The sequence below is a fragment of the Neolamprologus multifasciatus genome, chromosome 14 (genome assembly GCF_963576455.1).
Source record: "Neolamprologus multifasciatus chromosome 14, fNeoMul1.2, whole genome shotgun sequence".
NCBI lineage: Eukaryota > Metazoa > Chordata > Actinopteri > Cichliformes > Cichlidae > Neolamprologus > Neolamprologus multifasciatus.
In genome coordinates, this window is record NC_140452.1 from 141,407 (window position 1) to 166,855 (window position 25,449).

The 25,449-nt window shown below is 41.3% G+C and overlaps 2 long non-coding RNA genes across 2 annotated transcripts; one reads left to right on the forward strand and one right to left on the reverse strand.

Annotated features, from left to right (window-relative positions):
• Positions 1–12,466: 12,466 nt before the first annotated feature.
• Positions 12,467–13,569, forward strand: LOC146502790 (uncharacterized). Its single transcript, XR_014877846.1, has 3 exons — positions 12,467–12,567; positions 12,640–12,698; positions 12,995–13,569. It is a non-coding gene; the product is annotated as an uncharacterized LOC146502790 (long non-coding RNA).
• Positions 13,570–21,841: 8,272 nt separating this feature from the next.
• On the reverse strand, positions 21,842–23,346 carry LOC146502791 (uncharacterized). Its single transcript, XR_014877892.1, has 2 exons — positions 22,610–23,346; positions 21,842–21,917 (listed from the first exon to the last, which is right to left on the reverse strand). It is a non-coding gene; the product is annotated as an uncharacterized LOC146502791 (long non-coding RNA).
• Between the last annotated feature and the right edge of the window lie 2,103 nt (positions 23,347–25,449).

The window sequence follows — 25,449 nt, forward strand, 5'->3', positions numbered from 1 at the left end:
GCCACAGCTTTAGGGCCATTGGGCGCGGAGGCCCCTGGCTGGAGAGCAGGAGGGCTCACAGCTGGCTCTGGGTGCTGTGGCTGCAGGTCCGGGAACTGAACAGGGTGGTGGATGAGTGACTGAACTACAGAAGACTGGACAACAGACTGGAGGACAGGGGGCGACTGGAGGACAGGAGACTGGAGCGAAGGCTGAACAGCAGGTGAGACTGGAGCAGACTGGACTACAGCTGAAAGCAGATGAAGAGGTAATTAAAAAAATAAATAAGAATATAACAAATTTATATTTTTATATCTATATATATGTGTGTGTGTATATATATATAAATTAGTTTGTGTACTGCAGCAGGCCCTGTACTGATGAGGTCCGCATGGTTCCCTCATTTAGATCCAGGCAGACTTTGAGGTCATAAGTCATGATGTGAGCTGTTAACTTTTGGATTAGCTTGTGTGTTATTGCACTGAACATCTCAAGAACTTCAATGTTCTTTTATTTATTTTCAGTGTTGGGGAGTAACAGAATACATGTACCGAAGTTACGTATTAAAATAGAAAATATGAGTAACTGTATTCCGTTACAGTTACCATTTAAAATGGTGGTAATCAGATTACAGTTACTTTTTTGAAATAAAGGGATTACACGGCCGTCTTTTCCTGTTTCATATGTTCGGCTATGCCCTCTCTGTTTTTGGTAATTCCATGCCGACAGAAACCCCCCAAAAAAACACGCATTAAGAGGCTCTAATGGTGGTGTCTCAATCTCGCGGCCCATGTCACCCTACTTGCAGCCCACATAATGACGTGGAGAAATTTTTTTTTTTCAATTATTGTTCAAAAATTCTTTAATATAAAAGCAACAGGCAGACTGTTCCAGGCATAGCCCTAAAGAATGTAGCCTCATGGGCAGTGTAGCCCAGCTGTAAGTAAGCTATTAAGACTCGACTGTACACCGTGTTCGTGTTTTCCTCTGAAACAATAAGTTCTGTTGGAGCAGCCTTTCAACGCCTCTCTCTGTCTCTGCTAGCAAAGTCGACCCAGACAACAAAGTAAAGCTAGTTTTCAGCTACGAGCCGACACGAACCCACCGTATTAGCCAGAGGTCCCTTTACTACGGTTCAGAGCCGCGGACCTGTTTTATATACGCGCGGAATAGTTTTAATACGAGATCGCTGCTAAAAGTACAGCCTTACCTAATGTCCACCTACTGTTACTCATTTATATTAAGATTTAAACATCTAGTTGGTGTTGGTATGGTGAGTAGCCTACAGTAATAGTAACAAATCACACATCAATAGTACATTCATGTAGTTGTAAACAGCATGATAATATATTAAGTAATCCAAAGTATTCAGAATATGTTACTCTCATTGAGTAACGTAACGGATTACGTTACAAATACATTTTGGGGCATGTATTCTGAGAATGTATTCGTTGAGAAATATACTTTTTTTTTTGAATATTTTATTTTAATTAATTAAAATGTTTTAATGAAAAACTATGAATTTTTTAGCGTTATTTTTTAAAATCTTTTTATCGTTAACTCTGTTTCCCTGGGTCTTTTCCCATGTGTTTTGAATAACTCTTCTTTTTTTGGCAGCGGTACTGGTTTTATTTTGTTGTATTTATCCTCGACACCTTAAAGGCCGGTCCTTGAGAATATTGTCGGTCATAAACCGGTCCGTGGCACAAAAAAGGTTGGGGACGCTGGTTTACAGGACTGACGGGACTCCAGGAAACACAAACAAAGTCAGTGTTTAAGTGGAGACTCATCAACAGACCCGGGCTATCTTTCCATCATCTGGATTCACTTACACTAACAATCGTGATCAGGATAACCACTGGTTAGCAAAGTTAATCCAGGGTTTCTCATGCACCTTCACAAGGAAAGGGAGGTGTTGGCAGCATCTGACCAATCACAAAAAGGGAAATTCACAGATAATATGACTTGTCTTGATGCCTAAAATGTTTTTATGCTTGATTCAATTTAGCTGTTAAGTGTCTTTTACTCTGCTGGTGCCGGTTAGGTTCCAGATTAGAGATCAGCAGGTATGAAATCACGACGTACTGACCAATCACTTCTCCAGAAAATAGTGTCACTATTCCTGGAAGATCCCTTTGACTTCTGTTGGGGGGGAAGAGAGGGTCTAAAGTTTCATTTTTGTCTAATGTCTTTGTGTTTCACTAATGAGCATCAGTAAGAAAAAAACGTGTTCTTAGATGCAACTTTTTTCTGTTGTCAGCAAACAACCACACGATCTGTGTTAATTCACTAACGGAGATTTGCCGCGTGGCGTTAACGTCATTTTAACGAGATTAACGCTGACAGCACTAGTTTTAATATTTAATATATTTAAGGATTTAATTTTTAAATCTTTTTTTCATTTATGTATTTATTTTATTGTTATTTCACTTTCTTTGTCTGTTTATGTTGTTTTCTACTTTTATCTCAGTTTTTGTGATGGAAAGCACTTTGTTCAACCATGTTGGTTTTAACGTACTCTATAAATAAAGTTGGATTGGATTGGACTAATATGATGAAAGCGAGCCCAAGCCTGAAATCGACTCCTGATCTTTGATCCGTCCTCACCTGGTCGTGAACGTGATGGTCAGCCAGGTATCCAGTTTACCTTTGAGTGTCAGATTTAGGCAGATTTGATTGCTTCCGTTTCATAATGACAGATTTAAGTGAACTCCTCTGTCTCCATTCCCAGACTTCTACTTTTGAATAAACTTCCCTTTAACTTGCTCCGAGTGCTCTTTTGTCTGCATGGTGTAACTGTAGCCTGGCATGCTGAATAACCAGTGAGTGGACCTTCCAGAAATATGTGATTTTGGCTGTTGAAGTAGGTCAGTCACCTTTGAAGCGCTGAATATTTATGGAGTCATCAGTTGACGTTCGTTTGTGGAAGTCTGTTTTCACTCTGATAATAAAGAGGATTTATTTATTTCATTGACCAATAATAAAAAGACTGTTATTATATTTTTAACATTATATGATTATATTCACAGTGATGCTTTGAGGCAGTAGCGGTTTTAGATACGGGCGACACGGGCGGTTGCCCGGGGCGGCATCCACCCGTGTTGCTCGTACTAATGCTGCTCCAACATCAGCCAGCGCATATTGGGAATGGCATGGGCACCGATCGGTTTTCTATCGCCCATTTGCTGGGAGTAAGGGCGCCCTCCGTTTGCGAAGTGCTGCTGCTTGCGGCACAGGGACAGGGCGGCGGGGGATTCTCTGGCTGGCTGGAGCAGCATCTAATAACCAACTCGCAAAATGAAACAAAATAAAAACAAACTAACAAACACAAAAACACCAGACATCATGATACAGACTCATAATTTGCACCGATGTTTTTCCTCGGTGCGCCTGCTCGCTGCTGAAGTCAAAGTAAACTTTACTGTCATCTCCGCTACAGTCCAGTATATAGAGAGACGAGACAAGGCTCCAGTTACAGCAGTGCAAGTAAAATGGTAAATGGCCTGTATTTGTATAGCGCTTTTACTAGTCCCGCCTAGGGACCCCAAAGCGCTTTTACACGTCCAGTCATCCACCCATTCACTCTCACATTCACACACTGGTGGAGGCAAGCTACAGTTGTAGCCACAGCTGCCCTGGGGCAGACTGACAGAAGTGAGGCTGCCATATCGCGCCATCGGCCCTTCTGGCCAACACCAGTAGGCGGTAGGTGAAGCGTCTTGCCCAAGGACACAACAACCGAGACTGTCCGAGCCGGGGCTCGAACCGGCAACCTTCCGATTACAAGGCGAACTCCCAACTCTTGAGCCACGATCACCCCAGTAAGTAAAAAAACAATAAATATAAGAAGAGTAAGAAAATAAATATACACTTTAGGACCAGGGGTAAAGGGATCAATAACAATTTAAAATTTATAATTTACAGTTTGCTGATTTACAGTCTCACACACAACCTGTCTAATAGGGGAAGGGGGCGGCTGTTTCCAAATAGAGCACATTTCATTTATAATGATGTAAATCCAAGTCCATTATGTATTCATGATTTGAATCCTGGGTTGGGCGAAATCCCAGAAATAAACCTTAGACAAAGCAAATCTATGAACTAAGGTGTAGGTCTGTTAGGTTATGTTGTGGTGATCCAATAGTTGAGAGATGGGTGTTCATACTGGAGTGCAAAATTAAAACCGATGGAAGATGGACAAGAAAAGTTCAAAGCCATCAGGTGCTCAGTTTAGAAAAAAGAGAAAAGAAGAGGAGGAGAAACGAGCAAAGGATTCAGGTAAGCAGATGTGTGATTGGATGATGGTAGGTCATCCTGAAACAATCAGAATCAGAATACTTTATTAATCCCTAAGGAAATAATGTGGGTTACAGTTGCTCCAAAAAGTAATGGTAAAAATAGCAACAGTAACAGACTAAACTCCAAAAAATACATTATGTTACAGATTTTAATATTAATCAGTCATTGACAATTGTTGATTTGTCCTGTTCTCCTTGTATGACGAATTATGATGGCTGTTTGGTGGCCATTTGCATACTATGCATACTCGCTCTTCATATGTGTGTTTGTGTTTCTCTGGTGAAATGTAAACTTTATTAAAAGAGATAATATTGGTGTTCCCGCCATACAGTAACTCTCAGGTTTAACTGTAGCATATCCAGGATATCTTTCCGTTAGTTGAGTTAAACCAGCAGCGCAGTTACATGAAAGTGTTGGCAGCATCAAACTAATCTAATTCACATGTCGATATTCTTTTACAGAAAATAATCCTTATTACTGCCAACTATTCCAGAGACATGAAAATCTACAGTATAAAGAAAATAACAATATAGCAGTCAAACACAACACTGTTGTAAAAGAGGTGAATGCTTCAGTTTGTCGCAGATCAAAGTGGAATGTGATTGGTTGAACAGGTGTTCCTGCATGTTCTGTGATATCGGCATTTCCATCAGTGTAAAAGCACAGCAGGCTTTACAAATGCTGTTCATTGAAGACATATTCCCCCATCATTCCCCCATTTTAAACGCTTAAAACATGCTGTAAATAAAGACTGAGTGAAAACGTCTTGCTGATTTATAATCCAAAAATCAAACCAGCTCCGACAGTTTGAGTTTGTTATTCTCTCAGCTGCAGATTTGTTTTTACCAACATGAGAAAGTTAAATAAAGTTGTTGTTAGGGTGAATTGTTATTGTTGTTTGTCATTTTTATGTTTACCATTTGTACATTGTTTTAATTCTGTGAAAGGAATTCTTTCTGTCCTCCCCTCCCCAGATTCTCGAGGTTCTAGGTGGGGGGCTGTAGTCTTCTGTCATCCTTGTGCTTTTGATGTAAGCTTCCTGCGTTTACGACCCTTTGGTCAGCAGGAGGTCTGACACACACACACACACACACACACACACACACACACACTCTCACATAACACACACACACACACACACACACACACACTCTCTCACATAACACACACACACACACACACACATTCTCACATAACACACACATACAATGCTTTGTCTTAGAACCATGTGGGCGTGGCTTTGTTCTGACGTGTTGTGTGTGAACTGTCTCTCTATAAAGGCAGCAGGAGGAGGTCAGATCTGGAGGTCATTTTCGTGGTGAACAGACGAGGCCTCCCTTGCGCAAATAATCGATCGATCGACTGTCTTGTTTTCTTCATGATGAATAAGTCTCTAGAATTAGCGGGGCTTGTGGAAACACAGACCCAACAGTTGTGTCTGTGACTTTGTTACTGATGCTCATCAAGCAAACTTAAAGACTGTAAAGGCAGACCCGCTATTTTCATCATCAACAAGTTTCCGTTTGCAATACCCTGCTGGAAAACTCTACACAGCTGATGAACGACCGCTTTTTAGTTTCAGAGACATGAGGAGTATTTCCCAAAGTCTGACCTGCGTCGATCCAGCCGTAGTTACCGTGGTTACTGCATAAGCTTACTGTGAATTAAACAGCTGGCACTGCAATAACTTACCAGCTGTTCTGTTATCACTAAAAGTTGTGAAATGTTGTATCACCAAAATATCATTCTCAGTCAGTTGTTATTCATTATGTGTTTACAGCGCCCTCTGTGGTTGCTCCAAGTAATGCACTTTAGAAACGGCTTTATTTAGAAAAAACTTTATTGAACAGGAAGTCAGCTCAGTCAAGAAAAGCGAGTGAGCAAAAGAAGGGAAACATATCGGCACGCAGTTTATGGTGTCCTGTCGGAGAAAATACTGTCTGCATCTTCTGTTTGTGGTTGTGTCGCCGGTATGTACTTAAAGTATAAGTTGTAACTTTGTTTTTGTGCAATATGTTGCCCACCAATGCAGTATTTGGCTGTAAAGCTAATCCTTTTTTTTTTTTTTTTTTTTTTTTTTGCCTGTCCCGTTTGGCTCTTTTGCCATCAGAATTATTGTCTAAAGGCGAAGAAAGATGCCCAACGGATTTTCTTTACCAAATTGACCATCCCAGCTTTGCCGTAATGGTCCATTTGATTCACCTTTTATTCTTTATTTTATTTTCACTTGCTGAATACGGGACAGACTTGACTGGGGGAAAGAAAAGGGAGAAAGAAAGAGGGAAAGAAAAACAGTTGAGAAGAGGGACGGGGGAGAAGGGCAAAAAACAAAAACCAACAGAATAAGCAGAAGAAAAAAAAAAAAAAAAAAAAAAAAAACATATATCGATCACCTGGATCACCTGTTGAGAAAGAAAAAAGAAAACAAGCAGAAGAAAACGAGAGTAATACAATAAACCACATCACAATGATATATGGGAATATGACAGTAAATACTAAATATTAAACATTATTGTGCAGCACGTAAGATCGACAGCGCAGTGTGCATTGAGGTAGGAGCCAAAAAGGGTGTAGTTTGTGTGTGTGATCACCCGTGTGTACACCTGTGAGCATGGACGCGCTTGTTTTCTTAAAAGGTTCCCTCATGTAATGATCTGCTAGAGGGTGTGGGGGGCCACTGCCCCGTCCTCCAGGGCATGAAGCAGGTATGGAGGAGATCAAAACTCCAGACATCCAGAGGCCCCCAGAACACAAGAGACCAAGGAAGACCAACAGAGGGGCAGCCTCGGCCTGGGGTGCCCCACCTCCGAAGTGGCCCAAGCGAGCCCCAGGCTCCAGGCCCCGATAAGCAGCCGCCAAGGAGTGAGCCGGTGTGTACCCGGACGCCCACCCCCGGACACAAAGAACCACCAACGCACCGATGTCTGAGGGAGTCCGCCCCCGGTAGGGGAAGTGGTGGGGGGAGATAGGCCTCCAAACCTTGGAGGGCCTGAGCTGTCCTCAGAGAGGTGGCATCTGATACCCAACCTGACATATAGACACAGACATACAGGCACACACAGATACAAACATCCATTCCCACCCTCATGCTCTCATATGAGGGTGAGTGTGGAAGCAGGTGATCGAAGCAGTGAAAGAAATAAAGAAAGAAACCAAGGACGAGGGTGAGCAGCATAAAAACAAGAGGGGGAAAAGAGAGGAAAAAAAAAAAAAAACGAGAAGAGAGAAAAGAAAACGTAAACATTCCAATTAAATCACTGACGGAGAGTGACGGTGTTAATACTGCTGATGAAATCACACTTAAGATGCGATTTGATACCGGTAAGTTAAACAAATGTTAATCCAAGTTAGTGTGAGTGGATAGGGAAAGGGTGTAGCGGATTCTTATCTGGTCTGAAGTTAATACAGCCACGGAGTGATGTTGGGGTCGCGGTGGAGCTGTCCGTCCACGTACAGCCGGTCCACAGCGATGACAGCGCGGGAGCCTTTCTGGATGAAGCCGCGTCGAATTGGGAAGAGGACCCTGCGTCGTTCCAGGATCTCTTTGGGGAACTGATCTTTCACGCTGAAATCCGTTCCTTTTAATTCCCTGCCGCGGCTTTTCACATGTTGCTTTTGTTTGAAGTGGCCGAATTTGGCCACGATAGGACATGGTCTCCCGGCCGTAGCCCGAATGGGGCCGAGGCGATGCACCCTATCGAAGACGATGTTCTTCACCGTGTCCTCCGGCAGCTTCAGGTGGGTTTTGATGAAGCTTTTTACCGTGGTCTCCGCGTCCTCTCCAGCGGCTTCTGGAATACCAGAAAATACTGGATTATCACGCATGCTACGAGCTTGTAGATCAATAACCGTTTCTTTTATTTTTTTATTTTCTCTATTGAGCTGGGTAACATTTTCTGTGAGAGATTTCACCGACTCCCTTAGCGTGGCATTTTCAGCAGCGAGCGTTTCCACTTGCTGCTGGCTGAACTCCAGGGATTCTCGCAAGCATTTAAATTCCCGGTGAAGAATCTCCACCAGGGACAGCCTTGCGTCGAAACTGGACAATCGCTTGTCGATTGACTCCAGTATGTCGGCAATATCTTTGCCAGCTGGCGATGTTGTGCCGGGGGAATCTGCCGGGCGTTGTCTTTTCGACGACGGCGTCTCAGATTTGGCCGGGGAAGCTGCACTCTGGGCCTTCTTCATCACGAGATCCTGAAAGCACTGATCAATATAATCTTGGAGAGCCTCTAAACTCTCCCCGTTGTTCTCCAGGGTGTTGGAGATAATTTAGACAAATATTGTTAGTTATGAGACAATTGATAAGTGTATTTGGTAATACTGAAGCTTAAAGAAATTTGTTCAAATCTAAACTACCATTTGCTTTAATTTTCCGCCAAAATCTCCGGCGTCTGACGTCAGTTACAACATTAGTCGCTTACCTTGACTGTCACTTCCGCTTACCTTGACTGTCACTTCCGCTTACCTACTTAGTTTATGGTGTCCTGTCGGAGAAAATACTGTCTGCATCTTCTGTTTGTGGTTGTGTCGCCGGCATGTACTTAAAGTATAAGTTGTAACTTTGTTTTTGTGCAATATGTTGCCCACCAATGCAGTATTTGGCTGTAAAGCTAATCCTTTTGTTAAGCTAGTTACCCGCGATGTTGGAGGTTGTCTGGGATAGCATCGATAGTACAAGTTCACATAATTAGACATTAGACATTAATTAGACAATTAGACATATGCTATGTAGTAGCAGGGTGGTATATAAATGCATATTATGCTGCACATATGTATGTCATGACTGTATTTTTTATCTTGTTTTCATCTGCATCTAAAGGTCAAAGGTCACTCTTTCGAGGATGCCAACGTTCACATTTTGGACAGAGAGGACAGATGGTTTGAAAGAGGAGTGAAAGAAGCATCTATGTCCACTGTGAGCGACCATCTTTGAACAGAGGCGGTGGTTTACGACACCAACTGTCTGCCATCTATAATCCAGTTTTGAGTTCCCTCCCCAGACGCCTTAACGCCCACTCACATCCTGGGCCATCTGACCTCAGGAAATCACATGATAGGGTCGGGCCAGGTTTCACAATGAACTCACCCGAAACCCTGGCTGATTGTGACCCACACCCAGTTTCACACCTTGGCTCATGTGATTAGGTAGAGGATCATCAGGGGGTCCTTTGTCCCTCTTTGGGGGGGAAACTCCCACTGGGTTTAAATCTGGGACCCTTAGAACTGAAGAAGCTTCTTGGATGAAGGTGAAACGTCTTCAAGCAACTCAAAGAAGTCCAGACGCTTTTCTTTCCAAGCTCCTTAGACTGTCTCATTTTTAGTTTTACCCTTTTGAATGTCAGTAAACCTGTTGACAACGCTCATCGGTCTTCAGAGTGGTGATATAAGAAAGGTGTTAACGCCCTTGCATCAGACATGCACCCATAACGGCACACCAGCGATAGGAGTGTTTATGTTTTCATTACAAAAGAATGTATAACTCATAGTTTAGGATTATCACAGATAACGCCCATGTGAGCTGTGTCCTCGGAAACACCAGTATACTAAAATTAATAGGCTATTACTGAAATACACGTGCTGTATTATAAAGTACGATAATTTATTTATTTTTCAGTAAAAGATGTTGTAGTCCCTGATAATGCATTGCTTTAAATGGCGAGAATCTTGAGGGATGGCTGTTATGAGGAAAAGCAGCCCAGAAACTTTACCGGCAGCACACATCGTTGTGTGCCTAAACTTTCGATCTTTTACCCAAGCTAATCTACCATTTTTGGGGGGGATTAGAGATCTGATCTAGATTATCATATTAAAATTTGGGACACATCGTCAGTAGTGGAGCTTGGATTCATTGGGTGTTTTGGCCATTATCACTAGACATCCTCATCCAAGGAGGCCCTGCCAGGGTTGATCATAATTTGGGAATTTTTGGGAATGAATTTGGTTCCGGTAGATGGAGTCTCTCAAGCACAGCAATGTAAATCACACGCACACACACACGTGTCTATATATACATTACACATGCATACACATACATACACAAAGCTGTTTAAACCAACTATAAATAACCAATCTAAACTTATGTACATAGAATACAAAAATGAGGTTGAATGAATACTACAGAATGTACATAAGGTGCAGTTGATGGAGGAGCACAGGACAGACTCAATGACGGCAGTGTAGAACTGGATCAGCAGCTCCTGTGGAAGACTGTACTTCCCCAGTTGTCTCAGGAAGTACATCCTCTGCTGGGTTTTTTGAGGATGGAGTTGATGTTGGTCTCCCACTTCAGGTCCTGGGAGATGGTGGTACCCAGGAACTTGAAGATTTTCACAGTCGACACAGGGCTGTCTGATATGGTGAGGGGGGGCAGAGTTGAGGGGTGTCTCCTGAAGTCCACTGTCATCTCTACAGTTTTAAGAGTGTTCAGCTCCAGATTGTGCTGACTGCACCAGCCGCTCAACTTCCTGCCGGTATGCAGACTCATCACCATCCTGAATGAGGCCAATGACAGTGGTGTCATCTGCAAACTTTAGCAGTTTAACAGCCGAGTTCTTGGAGGTGCAGTCATTAGTGTAGAGGGAGAACAGTAGTGGTGAGAGGACACATCCTTGAGGGGCACCAATACTGAGGGACCGAGTTTCAGAGGTGATCTCCCCCAGCCTCACTTGTTGCTTTCTATCTGTCAGGAAGCTGGTGATCCACTGACAGGTAGCTGGTGACACGCTGAGCTGGGAGAGTTTGGAGGAGAGAAGTTCAGGCACGATGGTGTTAAAAGCCAAACTAAAGTCCACAAACAGGACCCTGGCATAAGTTCCCGGGCGGTCGAGGATTTGCAGGATGTAATGCAGCCCCATGTTTACTGCATCATGCACCGACCTGTTTGCCCGGTAGGCAAACTGCAGATGGTCCAGCTGGTGGCCTGTAATGTCCTTCAGATGGGCTAACACCAGTCGTTCGAAGGATTTCATGACCACAGACGTCAAGGCGACAGCTCTGTAGCCATTCAGTCCTGTGATGGTCGGTTTCTTGGGAATAGGGTGGAGCGTGGAGCGTTTGAAGCAGGAGGGAACTTCACACAGCTCCAGGGGATCTGTTGAAGATGCGAGTAAAGATGGGAGCCAGCTGTTCAGCACAGGTTTTGAGGCAGGAGGATGAAACACTGTCTGGTCCGGGGGCCTTCCTGGGCTTCTGTTTCTGAAATAGTCGGCTCACATCCTCAGTGTGTATTCTGAGTTTCAGGGAGGAGGAAAGGGGGGTGAGAGGTGTGATGGAGGTCGTTGAGTCTGGATTGGAGAGGGTGGTGGTCATTGAGTCTGGAATGGGGAGGGTGGTGGTGGTCGTTGAGTCTGGAATGGGGAGGGTGGTGGTGGTCGTTGAGTCTGGATTAGGGAGGGTGGGGGTGGTCATTGAGACTGGATTAGGGAGGGTGAAGGGGGAAGAGGTGGGAGGTGTAAATCCAGTTGTAAGAACATCTATTAAAATATGGCTTCAATTCAGAAGGCACTTCTGTTTGCAACAGGTTAGTAATTTTTTCCCTGTTGCTTTTAACCCTTTTTTCTGCCATCCATTTCAGATAAAGCATCCAAATTTGGCACAATAATGGTTTGAAGTTTTTTTTACAATTTATTTTCAGGAGAAACTTTTAACACCTTTGACACTCTGATGAGAGATTACAATATACCAACCTCACATATGTTTAGATACCTGCAAATACGAAGTTTTGCAAAAACATTGTTTCCTTCTTTCCCCTACCTACCTCCTAAAAATCAAGTGGATACCATTTTGGAAATAGATCCTTTTGGCAAAAGGAGAATCTCCGTCATATACAAACTGATACAGAACTTAAGGCCTATTACTTGGGAAAAAACTAAAAATAATTGGGAAAAAGACATTGGGGTGGATTTGTCTGATGATGAGTGGAGATCTTGCTTGAATCGTATACATACTTCCTCCCTTTGCATTCGCCATGGTTTAATTCAGTTTAAAATTCTTCATCGTCTCCATTATACAAGAGAGAGGCTTTCAAAATTTTTCCCAGGAGCCGATCCTGCCTGTCCCAGGTGTGGACATAATCCAGCAAATGAGGGTCACATGATGTGGTCTTGTGTAACCCAGAGTAAAATCTGTTTCCTGCACTTATTCCTGCCATTGAATGCATCGCAGGTACATGACTCCAACCACATGACTTTGCTCAGCCTATCGGACGGCATGTGGGTCATAGTAAGCCTGTCCCGGCTTCCTCCTGTCAGATGCATGGAGGCAAGCCAGGTGACAGAGCTGTTGCAGGTTTGTATTGGCAAACACTTGCATTTCCCGTTTTAATGCTTCTTTTAACACCCACTAACTTATGCAACTTAGATGCTGGTTACTGTGAGCCAGAGCCATAGTGTTGTTGTGCACTGAACAGAACGGAATTGGTGAGTTTGAACTTTTAATTGATTGTTTGTATTGCTACCAGCTGGCGCTAATTAGTTGCTGCCAGTCCAAACAATTTGATTTTGATTTGACTGGTATTTGTTGAAAATGCTGTGAAGCTATATAGTATGTATATAGCAGTTGAAATGTTTCAGTTAAACCCTTATTGGTTAAATATACTGTTTGTTTGTTTATTTGTGTACACAGGAACAAGAATAACTTAATGTTTTTAGCTTAATTGGCTGACATTTTTGTATTATTCTTGTGATTTCTTATTGGCCTTGTTTATTTAATGCAGGCCAGGTGAACCCTTTTCGGGTATGAAAAAGGATGGCGAGCCAATGAGCGGCTAGGAGCAGGACTCATTCTGCAATCGAAGCTTCCACTGGTTGGGTAGGAAGCTATCAAAGACGACGCTCTGTCCCCATTTTCCAAATATACTGATTTTCACACTCATACACACCATTCCCCCGTTTATGGACAATAGCGCTTGGACATCTCTCATGGACATTCAGATAAAACTCATGGACTTCAGTGTGGATCAGTGTTTTTGATGTCAACGTGTGTTGTTTATGGGGAGCTGTTTTCTATATTGCTTGGTATAAGCCGGAAGAATTTGCTTAGTTGTTTTGTGCACCCTCACTGGGTTTTTGGTTAATTGAATAGCTGCAGCAGGAGCATTTAAGTTTTCCTTTTCTTTTCTTGTTATTTTTCTTTGGGGTTCGGTTAACTACATGGTACCTGCAAAAGCATTTTGTGTTGTGTGTTTATTAATTACTGCCATCAGCTCCTGTAGCATTCCTAAATCTTCTGATTAATAATAACCATAATACTTCACTGATTAATAATAACCATAATACTTCACTCAATACCTAGCCTCTATAGATTCATTGGCGCTTCATCAGTGTTACACTTGTCCGAACCTGGATAATTACTGGGGAAATATATTTAAAGCATTATCTCATATCAGTGCGCAGAATTTAGTGCTTGATTTCTGCATTGGCATTTTTGGAGTTATGCCATCTCAATACAAAATTAGTAAATCTCAGGAAAATGCCAGAGCATTTGCTGCATTGCTTGCCCGTAGACTTATTCTATTCCACTGGAAGTCTGACAAGGCTCCTTCATACATACAATGGTTAAAGGACTCAGTGTTTACAACTACATGAATGTACTATTGCTGTGATTTATTACTGTTACTGAAGGTCCGCGGCTCCGAGCCGTAGTAAAGGGACCTCTGGCTAATACGGTGGGTTCTGTGTCGGGCTCGTAGCTGAAAACTAGCTTTACTTTGTTGTCTGGGTCAACTTTGCTAGCAGAGAGAGGCGTTGAAAGGCTGCTCCAACAGAACTTATTGTTTCAGAGGAAAACACGAACACGGTGTACAGTCGAGTCTTAATAGCTTACTTACAGCTGGGCTACACTGCCCATGAGGCTACATTCTTTAGGGCTATGCCTGGAACAGTCTGCCTGTTGCTTTTATATTAAATAATTTTTGAACAATAATTGAAAAAAAAATTTCTCCACGTCATTATGTGGGCTGCAAGTAGGGTGACATGGGCCGCGAGATTGAGACACCGCCATTAGAGCCTCTTAATGCGTGTTTTTTTTGGGGGGTTTCTGTCGGCATGGAATTACCAAAAACAGAGAGGGCATAGCCGAACATATGAAACAGGAAAAGACGGCCGTGTAATCCCTTTATTTCAAAAAAGTAACTGTATTCTAAATACCACCTTTTTAAACGGTAACTGTAACGGAATACAGTTACTCATATTTTCTATTTTAATACGTAACGGCGGTGCATGTATTCCGTTACTCCCCAACACTGCACACAAGTATATATCACAATGTCAGCAGGAGACCGAGGCCCTGTACAGGCTCTTGGTAAATGCATTGTGGAAATTAATGACTGGTTGTGCCACAATTTTCTCCAGCTAAACAAAAACAAAACAGAGGTAATAGTCTTTGCAGCCAAAGAAAAACGATCACAGGTCGCCACAGAACTTCAATCTATACACCTAAAAACCACAAACCAGGTGAGAAATTTGGGTGTAGTGATGGACATAGACCTAAATTTTTAAAAACACATTAAGGTAATAACAAAGTCAGCTTACTATCCCCTCAAGAATATTTCAAGGATAAAAGATCTGCTGTCTCAACAGGACCTGGAAAAACTAGTCCATGCATTCATCTTCAGTAGGCTTGATTACTGTAACAGCATCTTTACAGGTCTACCTAAAAATCAGTCAGACAACTACAGCTCATTCAGAGCTCTGCTGCTCGAGTCCTCACTAAGACCAAACAAGTGGACCACATCAGTCCAGCTCTGAGGTCTTTACACTGGCTGCCTGTCCGTCAGAGGATAGACTTTAAAGTTCTGATGCTGGTCTATAAAGCTCTGAATGGTTTAGGACCAAAATACATCAGTGACCTCCTGACCCAGTGTGAACCTTCCAGATCCCTCAGGTCATCTGGATCCGGTCTTTTATCAGTTCCCAGAGTCAGAACCAGACACGGAGAAGCTGCATTCAGCTTTTATGCTCCTTATATCTGGAACAAACTCCCAGAAAGCCTCAGATCAGCTGAAACACTCATTTTATTTAAATCCAGGTTGAAGACTCACCTGTTCTCAGCTGCATTTGAATAAAGCACCAAATCCACACTGTTTTACTTTTAAGCTTAAATTCTAAAACTTACATTTTATCTACTGTTCCTTTCTTTTCTTTTTTTAATGCTTTTTATTTGTTTTTATTTTTTAATGTCTCTGTAAAGCACTTTGAATCAGCATGTTGTTGAATTGTGCTATATAAATAAACTTGCCTTGTCTTACACTATTAGTACATCTCAAAGATACTTTCTTTCTCAGGAAGTCACATGAAGAGTAATAGATTACATCTCTCACAGTATCAGACCAACCAGCTGCTGTGGAAAGTCTTTTTTTAGACACAGAGATAAAAATGTTTGACTGAAAGCTGATAAGTGAAAACTGAGAATTTAGAAGGAAATATTTTCATCTGAGGATCTGATTAAACTGTCACACTAATGTTTATATTTTTTAAACAAACTTATTGATGAAGACACTCTGGTCCTGTGGAACATTTCTCACTTTGGGAAGAGAGTCCCCAAAATACATGAAGATGTGACGGGACAAGTCGTATATTCAGTAATTCATTATTCTCCTTCATTTACTCTCCATGAGCTGACCTACTCAGACTCTGGACTGTACCAAGATGTGTGCTGGACTGAGGGCAACGTGACATATGAGAGAAACATCAGCCTGACTGTGTGTAGGACAGTAAGTAAGGAAACAAGAGAATCTGACGGTCCAGTGGATCAAATATGAACTGACGCTTGATGAAGATTTGATGACGATTGATCATTCTATATTAATGAATAAACTAGAGAGATATGGCATAAGAGGGTTAGCATACAAGTGGATGAAAAGTTACCTGGATGACAGATATCAATATGTCGAATTCAAAAATGTAAAATCTAAGCAGTTGAAGGTAACTTGTGGTGTTCCTCAGGGCTCTGTGCTGGGCCCTAAATTATTTATATTATACATAAATGACATATGTAGCATTTCCAAACTGTTAAAATGTGTATTGTTTGCTGATGATACCACTCTGTATTGCTCAGGTAAAAACCTAGAACAGCTTCTGACTACAGCGGAAAAGGAGTTAAATATATTAAAAAACTGGTTTGATGTAAATAAGTTATCATTAAATATAAAGAAAACAAAATTGATTATTTTTGGCACTAGACAAATGAAAAATGTATCTAAAATCAGGGTTAATGGAATTGAAATTGAAAGAGTGTACGAAAATAAATTTCTTGGAGTGATAATTGATGATAAGCTGAGTTGGAAGTCTCATATAAACCATGTGAAAACAAAAATGTCAAAAACCATTGCTATTCTCTATAAAACAAAGCATGTCCTGAACAAAAAATCATTATAGCCACTCTATTGTACTCTGTTGCTTCCATATATGACTTACTGTCTGGAGATATGGGGTAATGCATATAAAACGAACACTCTTCCTATTTTCAAGTTGCAAAAAAGAGCTATAAGAATTATAAACCAATCAAACTATATAGAACCAACTAACATTTTGTTTATTAATCTGAATACCCTGAAATTTTATGATTTAGTTGAATATAAAATGGCACACATAATGTATAAAGCACAAAATAACTTGCTTTGCCCCAGTACTCAGAAGCTGTTCAAAGTCAGAGAGAGTCAATATGACTTAAGGGGAACAGATTTCTTTAAAAAAAACAAGATAAGGACAAATATAAAGCAGAGATGTGTTTCTGTTAGAGGAGTTAACCTGTGGAATAGTTATGACAGTGATTTAAAAAGGTGTAGTTCATTTCCCTTGTTTAAAAATATGTTTAAAAATAGAGTATTAGAAAAATATATATATCAAGAATGAAAAGAGCAAAAAAACAAAACAAAAACAAAAAACAGAAAACCTCTTGATTCTTTTGCTTTGATGTAGTTACTTACTAAGGTGGTGGTGTTTTTTCTTGTTTGTTTGTTTGTTTTGTTTTTGCTTTGTTTGCCTTCTCTCACCCCAACCGGTCGCAGCAGATGGCCGCCCCTCCCTGAGCCGGGTTCTGCCGGAGGTTTCTTCCTGTTAAAAGGGAGTTTTTCCTTCCCACTGTCGCCAAAGTGCTTGCTCATAGGGGGTCATATGATTGTTGGGCTTTTCTCTCTGTATCTATGAAGCGCCTTGAGGCGACATTTGTTGTGATTTGGCGCTATATAAATGAAATTGAATTGAATTGAATTTTATTATTTGCTTCGAGCCCTGTGTACAGGAGCTGCATGCTAAAAGATCTTTTGTTTAAAGGGTTGGCGTAATAAGCAAATGCTTCAGCCAATACCTTTTGATTAGCCTTGTCTCATGCTTTCTTGCTTTGTGGTAAATCTTTGTTCTGTCTTCACTGAGATATTTGAATGCTAATCAATAAACATATCAGAATCAGAATTTCAGGACTGAAGGTTCTGGGTATCTTTTGATGAATGACAGTAGAAGGGCACATTTCCTGAAGGAGACAAACATGTCAACACTTCATGTATCGAACATAAAAATGAACACAGTATACATTTGCCTGGTGATGAACCAACAGCAATGTGTGAGCAGTCATTCTGTACATTTGACCAAACAAACAAACGTCATCTATCGCTCAGTGGGAGAGACAGCTGTGCTTCAGTGTCCCATCAGTCATGACCAGCCCCCAGTTTGGAAGAAGCGGGACAAACTTTTCCAAGAAGGCAGTCCAAACTACTCGCTGGTGCTCCCATCATTGATGTTAAATGATTCAGGTTTGTACAGCTGTGAAGGTCAAACCATAAAACAATGGTACAAACTTTTTGTGTTCCCCAAATTTGGTCCACCTGCAGTAGAGGTCTTCTCAGAGGGAGATGAAGTCACTGTCAGATGCTCTGATAAGAGAGAAACAACTATGTTGTCCATTTGGTTCATGAAGTCGATCCAAACAGAAGGCAAAATTGTGAACTCTTTTATGTTTCACGATCCACATAGAATCACCGCTGACGACAGACTGATATTCTCTAATGTCTCACTGAAGCATGCAGGAGAGTACTGGTGTACAAAGATGAAATCAGGTGATGAGTGTGTGTCAGCAGAAAAAACAGTTCTGATCTACAGAGAGCCCTTTGGGGTTTACTCGACCTTCTACAGAGTCAGGTGGATACTGCTCAGCAGTCTGCAGGTGATGCTTTGTGTTGTTGTGGTCTGTGTGACACAGAAAACCAGGAGAGGAGAGCAGCTTTCAGCTCAGACACACACTTAATATGCTTATAATAATAATAATAATAATAATAATAATAGTCTTCCATATTTCCAACCATATCCATAATCACATACTGTGTATGCTACCATTGTATATAGTGTATTATCTTACTTTTTCTCATTGATTGTACTTATTGTATTTTTGTATTTCCTTCTGATATCTGTACCTGTACCAAAAATTTCCCCGTTGAGGGATCAATAAAGTCTTATCTTATCTTATCTTATCTTATCTAATAATAATATCATCATCATTATTATTATACATAAACGTAACAAGATGAAAATAAACAAAAACAAAAATATTATTGTAGATATGAATATGTACCTGATTAGACGCCTCGGTCTCTTATGTGATTATGATTTTATCTTTTCACTTATATAATGATTATGTGCTTTTTTGTTTTATGTGATTTGATGTTTATCCATATCTCATTCATGTATCTCTCAGAGTATCATTCTGAATATTCTTCTGTTTCTATCAGTGATCAGTTCGATCTATAATAAATGTTAGAAACCAGTTGTAAATGTATTCGTTCTTCACTCTGATGTGAATCATTATCATCTCTCTTGGAAAATGTATTTTGTTATTGTGTTTAAGAGCAGATTCATTACAGCACCATGTTCATCTGCACTAGGGATGGGTATCGTTTAGGTTTTATCCGATACCGGTGCCAAACCGGTACTTTTGAAACGGTGCCGGTGCTTAAACGGTGCCCAAACCGGTGCTTAAAGAATGGAAAACACAAAATTGGTCCAAAAACCTCTCATGTTCAGCTGTTTTTTTGTAAAAAGATAACAATGTTAGTCTTTTCTGCAGGTATAGGGCATATATGGTATCACTCTGGGCTGGAAGCAGCTTAAACAATGGAAAAAACACAAACTTTGTCCAAAAACCTCTCATGTTTAGCTATTTTCCACTTTTTCTTCGGTCATTTTAGCCTTTTTGGCCAGGGTGAAGGGAGTATCTGCCATCAAACAAGAAGACAGCCGCATGTAGCTATGATGGTGTTTGCTAGTTCACGTTACATGCATTAATTTAATAACGCGGTTAGCTTACTCAACGTAAATTACACACGAATAACATTAAGCTACTCACGCAGAGAAGAACGGCTGCTGCTGCCATCATCATTTCTACTACACTGGCAGGGCTAGGTTCATCGGATTTAAAGTGTGACCTCCTTTGACAGTATCAGCTTAAAGCACTTGTTGCAGGCTGCTGAGTTTGCATCTTTTGCTGTGAAGTACAGCCAGACTTTTGACCGCTTTGCCTTGGGCATTTTTAATCTGTAGCTCTGCTCTAAAAGAACGTACGTACCTGGACCCGCCTACTATCCTCGAAACGTAAAATGATTGGCTAGAATCTAAAGTGTATCATTCCATACCAGTTGGTGGCGGTAATGCACCTTTCAGTTGTTTGCCAACCGCCAATAGAAATGTAAGGAAGAAGAAAGTGTATCACAGCTCAGGAAAAAAAAGCACCGAAATAAAGCACCGAAATAAAGCACCGAAATAAAGCACCGAAATGCGCGCTGCTTTTCGGTCTGGTTACTACCGTTTATGTCAGAACCGGTGCCATGATGGCACCGGATACCGGTACCCATCCCTAATCTGCACTATATTGTTTTCATTGTTGTGAATAAACATGATTGTCTGATACAGCAAACACTTCATAATATGGACGTTACTGCTTTGATTGTGTTTTTATATTCTCCATTTTTGTTAGGAATCATTTCTGAAATAAAAATATCTAAATCTAATTTAACAGAAGATGAGAAGATGCTGTTCCATAATTCACTGCAGCGGGCCTCCATTCATGAAAACCATTAACACAATAAATAAAGTGGCACAGATCATGCAAATGTTCATTTTAACTGTATTTTCCTATTCATGCCAAAACCTGCTGTCATATTTGGAGTTTTAACAGTTTCTAAGCTCACTGTTGAACTCTGAACATCACACTGCTGGAATAAAAACTGCTTCTTGTTGAGTTGTTGCTTTGCATGAAGAACGCACATTTATATAAAGTCAGGTGTGTTTAAGGCTCGATATAATCAGTTTGCAGTAATAATGCCCTTTGCTGATTTCCAAACAAGAAAAATGAGGAGGCTGAAGAAAAATCAACATGCTGTTTATATCACAAATAACTCTTTGGGTAGAAATTGCTGAGCAAAGGGTCTGAGGATTAGGACTCAGGTGCAGATTCATCAAGAGGAGCGTGGCATTACTACAAACTGTTCCACCCTATAAACACTAAATGCATGTGAACAGGTGACCGGCACAATGAGCTGAAGAGCACAAAACATTATTTACCTTCAGATCACGAGCCGTCCCAGTCAAAATGTGCATAAAGGACATTTTTGAAAAGCAATAAATTGTGTGCCACAGACTTCTTATTCACATTTATTTGACACATATAAGTGTAACTACAAACTCACAGGCTAAGCCATAAATTTAGCTGCAAAAATATTCCTGTTCACAACTTTCAGTTACAAAACTGACACTGTGCCTCTTCAGTAAATCCAGCAGCTTTTTAACATTAAACACTTTTTGCTGCAGATGTTAGTAAATTTGACCCAAAGTGTAACTTTTTCTTTAAATTTCCGATCTTTGTACTGAACGGATATTTTTCACACATGCGTCTCATTTAAATGACCTGCATGAAACAACAAGGTTAGATCATGTTGTGGTGAAGTAAGATGTTTTTTTTGTCCATCTTCTGCACATCGTAGCTTCAGCATGGTGTCACTCTTGTCTTTTAATAACTCCTCATCAGTTCTCCTATCCACCTCTCCGTGACCTTGCTGTGGTCAAGGAAAATATGTTAGGAAAAGGAGAGAGGAGAAACTTTTGGCACATGGCTGGACTGATTCAGTCCTTGATTTTCTGTGTGAGTCTTGTTTGTGTGATCAAAGTTTTCTGTTGTTGCTGCAGATACTAAACTGCAGCAAGCAAAGCAACAGCAAAAAGAAATGAAACCAGAAACACGTCTCATCTTTTCTCCAGAAAGACAGCGCTACACTGTGAGTACATCTCAGAAACGCCTTCTTTCGCAGGAAGTCACACGGAGACTTTTTATTTAAAAAAGACATAATGTTAACTTTAAAGCTTTTTGGCCAGCCTGGGCCTGGGTCTAGCACATGCTGAGACTTGGCCCCTGTGGGAAAGGGGGGGTAACAAGCGGTTCTCGGGTGCCTGGGGCCCTGGGACCTCATCCTTACTTCTTGTACCAGGTGGCTGGCCTTTAGCGGCATCGTGGGGACCCTATCTGGGGCCTCCTTCCTTGTCCTTCTGGGATGCATGCGCCGATGTCACTGTTTTGTGCGCTCTCAGGTCTTCAGTACTCTTCGGGACTGCGGATGGTCCGGTGGTCCTGGTTCCATCTCTCTCTCCCTGTGGCTCCTGGGCAACGATTTCAAGTACATTTCATGTCAAAGACACACTCTCTTCCTCTCCCTCTCAGGCTACAAAAGGATTGTGGGTTTATGTATCTGCATTTTCTCATTTTTGTGGTCCAGGTGTTGTATCTTTACTTTTTTCTTACAGGTGCAGTAACTGGTAGTGACACATTCTGCATGTGTATTTGTACTCTATCCTTTTAATATATTTTCTCTCCCTCCTTTTTCCCTCCTGCCTCAGACACTGAAACTGAAATAACACAAGTGGAAATTAAGAAATAAAGATAAAAGATTCACATGAACAAGAGGAGTCTAGAGAGATCTTATACAGCTGTTCTTGGATGAGCAACATCTGTTTGGAACCACAGTGTGTTCAGATGACAGTTCTGACTGCAACAGCTGCCAGACAGGACACGGTTTAAATATAAAAATAAAAATCCTTAAAGTTGTTCAGTGCAATGACATGCAAGCTAATCCAGAGGTTAGCAGCTCACAATCACGATACAGAGCCTGCTGCACCACACAAAGACATATGTATGCAGAAATATCCCTACTTTTATTATTATTATTATTATTATTATTATTATTATTATTATTATTATCATCATCATCATCATCATCATCATCATCATCATCATCATCATCATCATCATCATTATTATTATTAACAGAGAAAAAAAAGTTTATTATTTTTACCATTTTGTCACATCCAAAATGTGGTTCTCCTGATGAAGGCTCTCCGTGCTACAATTCATTATTGTTTCAACACTCATCCGGCAGAGGCACCGTGGCACTGTCAGGAGGTGCTGAAGGGAGGAAAAAGGTGGTTATTTGTCTCTCTCGCTTTTTATCTCCCTCTCTATCCTTCTCTCTCAGTCGTTGTGCTGTCTCTGAAAAGGTAAATGTAACAGTGAAACAGGATTTACAACCTGATGAAGTTTATAACAACAACTGACTGAATGTAAAAACACATTTCCTGTCATGGATGTGTGGGTGAGTGTCTCCATGTTTGGTTACGGCACCACCTCTGGGAGGAGCCCTCATCAGCTCACCTGACATACTCACCTGTCTGCAATCTGAGATAATCAGCCAGCTGTATTTAAGGCCAGTGTTCTCGATTGTCCTTCACCAGTTTGTCTGCTAAACTATGTTAGCACAGCCTGTCTTGGTTAACCATGTTTACCTCGTTCTCTTTGTGTTCGTAGTACTTCCCTTGGAGCTCTCATCCCAAGATGACTTGGTGGTTCATTACTGTATTTGAAACACACGTGCATGTATTTGGAATGTCTCACTGTTATTTATCAGGTGACAGAGGCAGCTCTGCCATGTTGTAGCTCGGACAGAGGTGAAGAGGCGAGGTCACAGGTGACTGACTGATGTTTTGGTGCTATAGATTAACGAGAGGAGAAGGCGTGGGTTTGGCTCCTTCACATAGTGGACATTGAATTGTTGTGTGGGGCACCAGTAGTCCATGTCTGTTGCTGTAACAGTAGTTCATGAATAAAAAATCCCAGCTCACTGATCTGATAGAGGGCAATAGAGCCTAAAATGTTGCATAATTTTGCTGAGAGATCTGTTACTTTGTGGTCATCTTAGATGAGTAGTTTTATGGACAAAAACCACCAGGTCACTCAGTGTTCCCTTAGTGCTAATGTATAAAAGATGTTGGTGTAATATACAGTGGGGCAAAAAAGTATTTAGTCAGCCACCGATTGTGCAAGTTCCCCCACTTAAAATGATGACAGAGGTCAGTAATTTGCACCAGAGGTACACTTCAACTGTGAGAGACAGAATGTGAAAAAAAAAATCCATGAATTCACATGGTAGGATTTGTAAAGAATTTATTCGTAAATCAGGGAGGAAAATAAGTATTTGGTCAATAACAAAAATACAACTCAATACTTTGTAACATAACCTTTGTTGGCAATAACAGAGGTCAAACGTTTACTATAGGTCTTTACCAGGTTTGCACACACAGTAGCTGGTATTTTGGCCCATTCCTCCATGCAGATCTTCTCAAGAGCAGTGATGTTTTGGGGCTGTCGCCGAGCAACACGGACTTTCAACTCCCGCCACAGATTTTCTATGGGGTTGAGGTCTGGAGACTGGCTAGGCCACTCCAGGACTTTCAAATGCTTCTTACGGAGCCACTCCTTTGTTGCCCGGGCGGTGTGTTTTGGATCATTGTCATGTTGGAAGACCCAGCCTCGTTTCATCTTCAAAGTTCTCACTGATGGAAGGAGGTTTTGGCTCAAAATCTCACGATACTTGGCCCCATTCATTCTGTCCTTAATACGGATCAGTCGTCCTGTCCCCTTGGCAGAAAAACAGCCCCATAGCATGATGTTTCCACCCCCATGCTTCACAGTAGGTATGGTGTTCTTGGGATGCAACTCAGTATTCTTCTTCCTCCAAACACGACGAGTTGAGTTTATACCAAAAAGTTCTACTTTGGTTTCATCTGACCACATGACATTCTCCCAATCCTCTGCTGTATCATCCATGTGCTCTCTGGCAAACTTCAGACGGGCCTGGACATGCACTGGCTTCAGCAGCGGAACACGTCTGGCACTGCAGGATTTGATTCCCTGCCGTTGTAGTGTGTTACTGATGGTGACCTTTGTTACTTTGGTCCCAGCTCTCTGCAGGTCATTCACCAGGTCCCCCCGTGTGGTTCTGGGATCTTTGCTCACCGTTCTCATGATCATTTTGACCCCACGGGATGAGATCTTGCGTGGAGCCCCAGATCGAGGGAGATTATCAGTGGTCTTGTATGTCTTCCATTTTCTGATGATTGCTCCCACAGTTGATTTTTTCACACCAAGCTGCTTGCCTATTGTAGATTCACTCTTCCCAGTCTGGTGCAGGTCTACAATTCTTTTCCTGGTGTCCTTCGAAAGCTCTTTGGTCTTGGCCATGGCGGAGTTTGGAGTCTGACTGGTTGAGGCTGTGGACAGGTGTCTTTTATACAGATGATGAGGTCAAACAGGTGCCATTCATACAGGTAACGAGTGGGGGACAGAAAAGCTTCTTACAGAAGACGTTACAGGTCTGTGAGAGCCAGGGATTTTCCTTGTTTGAGGTGACCAAATACTTATTTTCCACCCTGATTTACGAATAAATTCTTTACAAATCCTACCATGTGAATTCATGGATTTTTTTTTTTCACATTCTGTCTCTCACAGTTGAAGTGTACCTCTGGTGCAAATTACTGACCTCTGTCATCATTTTAAGTGGGGGAACTTGCACAATCGGTGGCTGACTAAATACTTTTTTGCCCCACTGTAACTGAAGTAATGCTGTTAAGTCCTTAAAGTTATATTCTTTTATTGTCATGACTGTATTTGAAACTATTTTTATTTTTGTTTGATACCTGATTTACACTCTAAAAACTAAAGCTGACATTTACTAAAATTTTTTGAGGCAACACTTTTACACTTAAAAATATTGAGTAGATTGGAAACCAGTCAAATCTGTTCAGTATACTTGATCAATTGAATAACTAAAGCTTAAACATATTAAGTTGAAATGATTAA